The sequence below is a fragment of the Mesoplodon mirus genome (genome assembly GCF_964341445.2).
Source record: "Mesoplodon mirus genome assembly, chromosome: 2".
Classification (NCBI taxonomy): domain Eukaryota; kingdom Metazoa; phylum Chordata; class Mammalia; order Artiodactyla; family Ziphiidae; genus Mesoplodon; species Mesoplodon mirus.
In genome coordinates, this window is record NC_138977.1 from 145,535,490 (window position 1) to 145,546,840 (window position 11,351).

Sequence of the window (11,351 nt, forward strand, 5' to 3'; positions counted from 1 at the left end):
TTTTACTTTTAGACTGAAGACTTTTATTTTGTGACTGTAAATAAGTTATGAGGGCAAAGATTGTTTTATGTGCCTTTTCCACTTCTCCAACACTTAGCCACAGCACCTACTACTGCTGGATAATAAGTACTGGTCCATGAATTGTGTTGTTGTGGATGAAGCTATCTGATAGGCAGGCATGTGCTAGACTGATGGGATCACTATAACGATGTGCTCTGGAAATATTTGGCCCTAGAAGTGGTGGGGACATAAGGGAGGAAAAGGTCAGTTCTATTTGGGGCAGAGACAGAGTAATCACAAAAAACTTCAGAGACAAGTTGATCTGTGAGTCGAGACTCGAAAGATGGGTCGAGGTGTAGGGATAGTGTTGAAAGGCGTTTAAAGCAGAGACAGAAGTATGAGCCGAAGCTTGCTGTCTGAAACCACATAAGGAGTTCATGGAATTGTAAGTAGTTTGGTGTGGGAGGAGTGTGAAGCACTAGAAGAAGAGGGGTTATTAGCAAAAGGTAAGGCTGAAAGGCAGGAAAAGATGAAACACCAGAGGGCTTCACAGGAGTTGGGACTTCAGTCTGTGAACCATGGGGAGCTGTTGATGGCTTTGATGCCAGGGAAGAACACGATGTGTATTTTTGCAATATTATTCTGGCACTTGTATGAAGAACAGACTGGGAATGCAGCAGCAAGACACTTAAGATGCCACTGCAGTAAAAGGCCGGGAGGGGCTGATCGAATGCTGTGACAGTGGTGGTGGTAGGGCAGGCGAATAACCAGAGATGCTAAGGAGGGAGCTCACAGTGTTTGGTGACTCATGTGTTGAGTAAGGGCTGGGGTGAGGAGAAAACTAGGGCAATGCTTTCAGTCCTGGCTTAGGTAGTTGGGTGGATGGTGGTGGAACCAGGGCATGTAGGAAAAGGAGCAGGCTGTGGGGGAAAAGCAAGTGAAGTCTCTGCTGAATCGATGCTGTTTGAGGATCACTCAAGCAGTAAAGTCTAGTGTGATTCAGGGCTGAAGCTGAAGGGATCATTGAGTCAAGCTTGGATATGGATTATCTGTCATCACGATGAGGTGGTTGTAATTGGGTTACTCAGGGAGAGCCTTCAGAAAGAGGAGGGCAGGGGCAGGGTTGGGGCACGCATGTTAAGAACAGGTAAAGGCATTTCCACATTTGCTCCGTTGGAAGTTTTGGAAACCTGCTAGCTGCTACCTGTGTCAAATGGCACAAATGCTCCTGTAAGCAGGTCCAAAGTACTCTGTCAGCTCCTTCTCTTCCCTGGCTAAGAAATATTGAGCTGTGTCCTGATTAAATCCTACCTACTGTCCCCCATATAGGGTTGGGTCCCCCAGCCGTCTGTACTATATTCAGCACATATCACAGTTTATTTTAATTGGTGGCTTCATTTTTTTTGTCTCTGTCTCTGGTCGGGAGCTCCATGAAGGCAGGGAATCGTAGATGCCATGCTTACTCCAATGCCTGGCTCATTATAGATGGTCAGTAAATAGTTTCTGAAGTGGTAACTGTGGATGGAAATGGGTGTCTGCAGGTGATTGCCACTGGATAAGAGAGCTAAATGGGGATCCAGTTAATTCCTCTGAGAGAAGTCCTTGCTGAGCAGTAATCTCTACTTGGTGTCTAGTACATAATGTGATTTCTATAATGGCATTCATGATAAGAAAAGTTATTTATTTTAGCAACAGATTTGTCATTTATTAAAAAATCAGTGTATAATAAATCCTATCATGTAATATGTGGAGAGCTGTGCTCCTGTTGGTTTTATTTAGAAATAAGTAAGATTTAATTACTTTCCTGGCACCAGGTCATTACTTTTTCTTTATACAGAGATTAAAAGGCGCAGTCTCTGGAATCAGAATGCCTGGATTTGCATCCTGAATCTGCCACTTACAAATGTGAGGCCTTGGGGAGGTAACTTGACCATTCTATACCTTACTTTCCGTATCTGTAAAATGGAGGTCACAGTAGTAACTTATTTATAGAGTGATTGTCTGGGGAATTATATAACTTAATATGTAAACAAAGTCTGACATGGTAAGCACCCAATGATTATTAGCCATTCTTATTGTTATCTGGTGGTTTGTTTACTTTAAGAACAGTTTTCCATGGTAAAGTTTAAAATGTCCACTCTTTTTTTTTAATTTACATTTTTTTAATTAGTTTCTGCTTTATAACAAAGTGAATCAGTTATACATATACATCTGTTCCCATATCCCTTCCCTCTTAAGTGTCCCTCCCTCCCACCATCCCTATCCCACCCCTCAAGGCGGTCACAAAACACCGAGCTGATCTCCCTGTGCTATGCGGCTGTTCCCAATAGCTATCTACCTTACATTTGGTAGTGTATATATGTCCATGCCTCTCTCTCGCTTTGTCACAGCTTACCCTTCCCCCTCCCCATATCCTCAAGTCCATTCTCAAGTAGGTCTGTGTCTTTATTCCTGTTTTACCCCTAGGTTCTTCATGACATTTTTTTTTCTTAAATTCCATATATATGTGTTAGCATACGGTATTTGTCTTTCTCTTTCTGACTTACTTCACTCTGTATGACAGACTCTAGGTCTATCCACCTCATTACAAATAGCTCAATTTCATTTCTTTTTATGGCTGAGTAATATTCCATTGTATATATGTGCCACGTCTTCTTTATAAAATGTCCACTCTTAATATCAGTTCAGTATGTCCAAACATAGAACTTTTTATTTTCCCTCCTAAATTTATTTCTCACTTTAGTCTTCCTCATCTCAGTAAAATTATGCCATCCAACCAATGATTCAAACCATAAAATCTAAAAATAAACTGCAATGCCTCCCTTTCATTTTCTGCCCACGTCTAATACATTTCCAAGACCTATTGAGTCTATCTCCCAAATATAACTAAAATCTGTATGTGTTTCTTCCATCTCCAGTGACTCCGCTTTAACCATTGTTTGCCTGGACTTCTACAAGAACTTCCCAATTGGTCTTCCTATGGTTCCCCTTGCCCTGCTTCAATTCATTTCCCTCATTTTTAAATGCACAGGTTAAATGTGCATTTAAATGCCAGTTCCACTGACTAGGAACCCTTCCATAGCTCCCATGGTTTTTAGGAGGAAATCCAAATTCCTCATTATAGCCTACAAAGCATGCAAAGCATTCATGAGCTGTGACTGCCCTTACTATTTTACCTCTCCAACCATTTTCACCAGTGTGGCTAGAGCCACATAAGCCTCTTTCTTTCCTTGATCATAATGCTCATTTTCTTCCCTACTGCCTTGCAGTCCTCTCTGCCTGAAATGCTCTGCCCCAACTCTTTACCAGGCTAGACATCTTATCCTTGAGATCTTCATTAGAATACTAAGTGCTTGGAGAAGGCTTTTCTGACTCCTCTTTCTAAGATGGCCTTCCTCAGTTATTCTCTCTCTTATCTGCTATCTGTTACTTCCCTGGTATTATTTGCTTGTTATTTTCTGTTATCTGCATTTCTTGGTAGAAATAGCTCCATGAGGGCAGGGACGTTATCTACCTTTTTACCACTGTGACCCCTGTGCCTAGCAGAGTACCTGGCACAAAGAAATATAATAAATATTTACTGGAAGAACTAAAAGACTGAATGAAAGCTATTGTGGCAAAAATTGACTTGAAAATCAAGAAACCATAGTACTCTCAGTGTATTCATTCATTCATTCAAGCATGTATTGAAGACCTACTATGAGTTATCCATGTAATTTATTAGGTGTTAGAATAAAAGATAAGCAAGAATAAAAGATAAACAAGTCATTGTCTCTAATATTGAGTATAAATGAAATATTATAGAAATGCAGAGGAAGGAGTTTGGAGAACGAAATGATTTAATGAGTGATATTTTAGCTGCTTCTTGAAGGATGAACAAGTTCACAGGCTAGGAAAGGAGAAGGCATTTTAGACAGAGGGAAGAGTATACTCAAACACATAAGGGAAGGAACCCAAACAGCAGGATTGTGGAAATGGATTTTTGACCAGCTGGAGCAGTGGTGGGAGCCAGAGCAGGAAGAAGGATAGATTGGTGCTTGATAAGGCAGAACTGGGCCTTCAGGAAAAAGGAAGAGAAAACCATTATGAAGAGTTTAAGGAATTCAGCATTAACAGGTCTGAGTTAATTATAATTATAATAGAATTATATATAAATATAATTATAATAGAAAATAATGGAACTGGGGATGGAGAGACACAGTATGATGCTATTTTAATAGTTCAGGTAACAGATGATGAGGACCCAGACTTGCAGAGTAGCACTAGGAGTAGAGAAAAGTGGTTCTGCACTCCACTGGGCATTTTGTCCTAGCTAGGTCTCAATTTTCTTTCTGCAAAATGAGAGTTTTGACTGGATAATCGCTGTGATCCTTTTCAGCATCATGATCCCATACATGCCTTAGAATTTTTCTTTTGTTGTAAATTTATCTATCTAGTTTCCTAAACATGGAGAGGCCATGCCATCTACATCTTTTTATCATGTATATATAGATAAGTGCAAATAGATGGGCTGTGAAACAGAAATGGTCAAGTTCAAATCCTTGATCTACCACTTTCTGTTAGTATGACCCTGTCAGTTATTTATGCATTCTATGCCTCAGTTTCTTCATCTGTAAATGGGGATATTAACAGTATCAAATGTAAAAAGTTAGGAAGATTAAAAGAGACAATAGATTTAAAATGTTTAACACAGGATTTGGTACATTTCCAGTATCTATAGTGACTATCATCATCATCACTCTTTCTACTTAGCAGAGTGCTTATCACCTAAAAAATACTTACTGGATTCTTTTTTTTTTTTTTAACTTACTGTATTCTTGATGAGTGATTGGATGAATGCAGTGAAAGAGAATAATCATTCAAGTAAATTATGTCAAATAAATCTCTATTAATTGTTTTCTTGATTATTGAATAAGATTGTTGTTAATTCTGTGAAAATAGATAAGCAACAGCTAAGTCTCCAGTGCAAATCTGCACCTTGCCATGTTTAAGAAGGTTCATTTGGATTGACATATGTGATGAAATCAGAGCAGAGCAGAAGAATATGTGGGGCTTCCCTGGTGGCGCAGTGGTTGAGAGTCCGCCTGGCGATGCAGGGGACACGGGTTCGTGCCCCGGTCCGCGAAGATCCCACATGCTGCAGAGCGGCTGGGCCCGTGAGCCATGGCTGCTGAGCCTGCGCGTCCGGAGCCTATGCTCCACAACGGGAGAGGCCACAACAGTGAGAGGCCCGCGTACCGCAAAAAAAAAAAAAAAGAAGAATATGTGGCAGAATTGCCTAGATTTTGTGACACTTTTCCAATTTTTTTCTGTTTTTGAAAATCCATAATAATTAAACTCTTGTGACTTTTTCATAATTTTTCACATATCATCCTGTTGAAAGATTTTCACATCATTCTTGAACTTGAACTGTTTATTTATGTGGATATAATAGACTGGCAATTTCCAGACTTCAGAGCTGCTTTAGTTAGAATGAGTTATTATTGTAGTCAACTCTGGCTTTTTCTGCTTTACTCTTTTAGAAGCACAAATATTATACATCTTCCATTACTTCCACTCCTTCTTCTTCATTTTGTGTTTCTTCACTTTGGGAGGATTTTAGGATGGAGATAATGATAGAGTGCACCATAAAACTATCCCCTCGATTGCCAGTGACATCATCTCTTGTCTGTAGAACAGGAAGGGAGAAGGGATGTTAACATGGGCCATGTCTGGAACAACATAACATTGGTTCAGGTCTATACACATCAAGCGCCTTAAGAGCTTAAAATGGAATTGGTATTACAGCAACATTCATGTTTGAAAATGGCATTGTACCAAAGGTAGGATAATATTGTCATCTTAAATTTAGCAGATATTGGGTTAGAAAAGCTCTGCAATCAATTCTTTGAAGAAGGAACACAACATTGAAAGGAAAGAGAACCTGGTGCTCATTTTGGCTTTCTAAATCCCTCCTGTGTTTCATTATATGGTGTCTAGGTCCCCTTCTCATTTTAATAGTCCATGAGTTTTGGAAACTTACCAAAGATATCCCTATTTTAGTTCTTAATCTATTAAAATAATTTCAGTATCAAAGCTTTTTTGTGGCATATTTAATTTTAAATGCTTTGAAATCAAGACTATTTATCAAAGGATAAAATCTTAGATTATGCTGCAGGAAAAGAAGACGGCACATTACCTCATCTGCCAAATGCAAAGGGAAAAAAATGATTTATTCCTGTCAACTGGAAAATAAATGTTCCAAAGATTGTAACCACATCTGTAACATATATTGATGGCTTGGAGGAAGGCTGGGTCACCCTAGTGCTCACTCAGCCATTACCGTCTTCCCAGAAATTAGAGAAGTGGGGCTACTGGGGGTCACTCTTTCAGCACAATTCCCCGTTCTCTGTTCTGTTGAAAGAGTTTTAAAGAGGAGGCCAGCTGGCAGCCATGCTGTGTGTTTGGGACGGGGGTGGTGAGATGAGGAGGGTGAGATGGGAGGAGGAGGCACTGTGGCAGAGAAAGGAGTGGGCAGTAATGAGGGAGGGAAGGGACATTTAGAGGGTACTCTAGTGTTGACTGATTTATTACAAAGTGTTCAAGGAGGAAAACCGTGCTTCCTTTTCACAGGAAAGACTTGACAGCTCTCCATGTCCTTCTTTCCTTGGACCCTCCTCTCTCAAATGTATCTTCCCCACTGCTGCCAAAATGAACTTCCTACCAAGAGGACTAGGTCAGGCCAGTTCCTGTTTAACATCCTTTAATGGCTTTCCATTGTTGCCTGACAGCAGGAATAGGCAAACTATGGCCAACAGCCCAAATTTGGCCTAATGCCTTATTTATTTATTTATTTATTTATTTATTTATTTATTTATGGCTGCATCAGGTCTTAGTTGCAGCACGTGGGATCTTCGTTGCTGCACGTGGGATCTTTTCGTTGTGGTGCGCGTGGTGCGCGGGCTGGAAGCAACACTTTGCTGACTTAAGTAGTTGGAAAAAAAATTTTTTAATAATATTTGATGACTTGTGAAAATTATGTGAAATTCCAATTACAGTCTCCATAAATAATGTTTTATTATGCCACGCTCATTCATTTTCATATTAGCTGTAGCCACTTTTGTAGAGTTGAGTCAAAGCCATATGCTTCTCTTAGCCTAAAGTACTTAGTATCTGGCCTTTTACAAAAAGAAAAAGTTTATCCTTCCCTGGGATAAAATCCACTGCTTTCTGACTCTCCCTTTATTATCCAGCAATAACACAGAACTGCCTGGAGTTTATTAGCTGTACCCTCTGTCTGGAATGGGCTCTTTCTTTGCTGTACTCACCCCTACCAATAGAGGTGAGTACAGTCACTCAATCTCAACTCTGCCATGAATTCTTCTAAAAGGCTTCTCTGAGGACCCTTTCACCCCCCACACAGCAATCCTCCCACCCTTAAGGCTGGATTTTTTTTTGTTTTGCTTTTTGCTCTTCTCTTAATCTCTGTGTACAATCCTATCAGTATTCTTGTCTCCTTACATTGTACCCTCTCTTAGTACTATCAGCTCCCTGGGGACAGAGGCCACATTTTATTCACTAATACACCCCTGGCATGAAGCATTGTATTTAGCCCTGAGTAGGTAAATGATAAAGGGTTGCTGACTGATAAGTGAATGCATCCATTTCCCCATGACAGTAGTTCCTGGAGCTGCCAACAAAAGGACTTTATGTGCCCTGGTTAAAAGTGATACATTCTAGAGGAATTACTAAATGTCCACCAATTGTGACATTCCATTCTCCTTCCTCAGGTTCTCTTCTTAAAATCTGAAGAGTCTATAGCCATAGACTATGGTGAGCGCATTTATATTAGCTTTCCACTTAGGGAAAGGATTTGAATTTGCTGTTCCTTTAAACGAATTCTGGGTACATTCACTGTACCATGAAAAAAAGTCTAGGGCAGAACAGAAATATCATTCAGTGTTTTTAAACCTGCTCAGGCTGATAAAATTTAATGTTTCCTTTTGTCACAGAAATTAAAAATCAGGATGAGCATTACTTGCTGACCTTATAATTCTGCTGTCTTCACCAAAGTCACAATTTTCTTAGATTAAAATCAAATCTTGGGCTTCCCTGGTGGTGCGGTGGTTGAGGGTCCGCCTGCCGATGCAGGGGACATGGGTTTGTGCCCCGGTCCGGGAGGATCCCACATGCCGCGGAGCGGCTGGGCCCGTGAGCCATGGCTGCTGAGCCTGCGCGTCCGGAGCCTGCGCGTCCGGAGCTTGTGCTCCGCAGTGGGAGAGGCCACAACAGTGAGACCCGCGTACCACAAAAAAAAAAAATAATCAAATCTTGCTATTGGTAACTTCAAATAATAATAACTTGGGAAAAATTCAAAGTTAGGTAATTAAATGCCTGAAGGGAGATCTCTTAAAGTGAATGCAATGCATGTTTTATGGAAATATTTGTGCCAAAAATATCAGTGTCTTCATGGTAGTAAAATCATTTGTTTTATACTTATGAATAAAATTCACCCCCCTTTCTTTTTTTTTTCATCTTGAAATGGCCCTCTTTTAATGTGCTTTGTTTTAAGAATAATTTTATAGCAGGGTAATGGTGAAATAAAAACGTGTTACAAATTATTTTGCAACTCCCTCAAGTAAAATATCTATAGAATTTTTTCATACCTCTGATTTTTTTCTATCTGATAGCACTTTAGTCCTTGAACAGTTAATTCTTATTTCTTTCTCAGTGTCTTCCTTTTTATGCAAAATGAGAAATCCAGATACTTTGCTTATTAAAACATCTTGTGGAAGTTGAATCTCTCTTGGAAACACTATAAGATTTTCAAACACCACTACTGCAGAACACTGCAGGACATGAAACCTCTGCCCTCTTTTTGGTTATTTTCTTTATCAAATTCATGCTGGACCTAGGGCTTGGCTTAGCTGAGCATTGAACTTTGGCTGTTTTATCACAAAATCAGGGTTCTTATTCCTCTTCTTAGCCCCCTAGTAAGTATCAACTTCAATACATTAAAGGCATTTTGTATTGCTGACAATCAGAGCTGTAGTTACTGTAGATAGAAACCAGAGAAGGTATCATTTGAATTTAAGGACAAAATTTAACTAGCATAAAGTTCCCAATAAAACCAAGTTATGAGTAAATAGGTAAAACCCCTCCCCATTTATTTATTTATTTATTTATTTAAAAAATATTATTCTTCTCTGTCCTATTTACTTACTGGTCTGGCAGAAGGCTATGGTATGAATGACATGTAGAATAACAGGAAAAACTACCAACCTCTTAAAATGAGGCTAGTATTGACTGGGTCAGGGATTAGCCCCGGGGTCCTAAAAAGCTGCTGTGGACTCCTGTCATGGATTTCTATGCTGCTTAAAAAATGGTTGCTCCATCCAAGTGGGAGTAGGGGCAGTACAAACAGTGTATCTTCCCTAGTTTAAGGATGGCACTTTACTTTCCAGCGTATACACTATACCTGCAGAATACATCTATAGCTCAGTTGTCTAAATGGATAATTTTTTCTAGAAGAGGTGATGCTGACGAAAGGCTAATAAGCAGGATCCTCTGAATGTTCGTAGTAATGTAGACAGCGTTCTTCAAGGTCAGTTTGGGCTTATATAAAATTGTGCCTGGGCTTCCCTGGTGGCACAGTGGTTGAGAATCTGCCTGCTAATGCAGGGGACACGGGTTCGAGCCCTGGTCTGGGAAGATCCCACATGCTGCGGAGCAACTAGGCCCGTGAGCCACAACTACTGAGCCTGTGCGTCTGGAGCCTGTGCTCCACAACAAGAGAGACCGCGATAGTGAGAGGCCCGTGCACCGCGATGAAGAGTGGGCCCGGCTCCCCGCAACTAGAGGAAGTCCTTGCACAGAAATGAAGACCCAACACAGCCAAAAATAAATAAATAAATAAATAAATAAATTTTTAAAAAACTGTGCCTTTGCCTACATATACCCCATTATAATTTATTTGGTAATTTAGGGCAAACCTCACATTTATTCATATCATCATGGTGAGGCAGTCCTGCTCTACAAAGCCTTTTCAGACCCTCAAGTAATAAGCATAAATCTCAAAACCCTGAAGAGGTGGTGAAGCTTTTTCCTCTTGGCTGGAGGTGGGAATGTAGGACAGTTTATTAAGAAGAGTGACAGAGGGACTTCCCTGGTGGCACAGTGGTTGGGAGTCCGCCTGCCAATGCAGGGGACATGGGTTCGAGCCCTGGTCTGGGAAGATCCCACATGCCACGGAGCAACTAAGCCCGTGTGCCACAACTACTGAGACTACGTGCTGAGAGCCTGTGCTCCGGAACAAGAGAAGCCACCGCAGTGAGAGGCCCACACACCACAGTGAAGAGTGGCCCCTGCTCGCCACAACTAGAGAAAGCCCGCACGCAGCCACAAAGACCCAACGCAGCCAAAAATAAATATAAATAAATACGTTAAAAAGAAAAAAAGAAGAGTGACAGAAAATTCAAGGACAAAGAAGGTACAATGTAGCAACTCTTTGCTACAACTTTAGAGAGGAAAAAAATATCAGAGCAAGATACACTGGTGGCAATTCCTCTTTAAGTGGATTTCATAAAGTTACTTGATTTTTATAGGGGGGATTGCCAGACTCTTTCTAGAAATATAGACTGTCACATTTTATAATGCTGTGAATAATGAAATGTCCCTTTGTGAAAAATACTGCTTCATTAAATTTGAGAAGTCACAGATCCTGTTATTTTCCAAAACCACTGAGGAAAATACTTTGCACTAAATACTTCTGGTACTATGTGGACTAGGGAAACACTGGCTAGTCCTGAAGCATCTCTGTTGCTGTCTTCCTGGTGACTAGCCAGGGAATTGGACTCTCCTTGCCTCAGGCTGCCCGATGGCTCCATGTGGAGATAACATAACTTATCTCTTGGCATGTTTTGAGATTTATAGTTTACTGAGTGCTAGGAATTCCTAAGAGAAAAGGGGCTTTTTCTATGGCATTAGCATCTTCAGACATGTGAACAAAAAAAGAAGAGAGTGTCACTCATCCTCTGGTTATACAAAGGGTTAAGTCGGAATCTACTGCAGTTGGCCCACCGACAGAACAGTGCACCCTGAGGGGAATACAGCATGGAAAAAACAGGGTGAGGCATTCTGTGCTTTGGATAAACAGACCCCTAGGTAGTTAAGATGCACATCTCAGGAATAATTTCAGTGAGCCCAGTTTCTTGCAGAAAAACACAAAAATCATTAATTTGAGATATCTCTTCTATATGATTAGCAATAATCTTTTACTAAGATGTTTGCTTGACTACCAGTATTTCCTAGCAAAAAAAATTCATAGATATACTGGCTCCTACCCTGCCTCTTCAGAGCAGTTTCTCAGAGCT

General features: G+C 40.4%; 1 long non-coding RNA gene across 1 annotated transcript in view; it reads left to right on the top strand.

Moving 5' to 3' along the window:
• The window catches only part of LOC309791534, a 196,675-nt gene that overhangs the window by 105,150 nt on the left and 80,174 nt on the right, over nt 1-11,351 (top strand). The window lies entirely within an intron of this gene.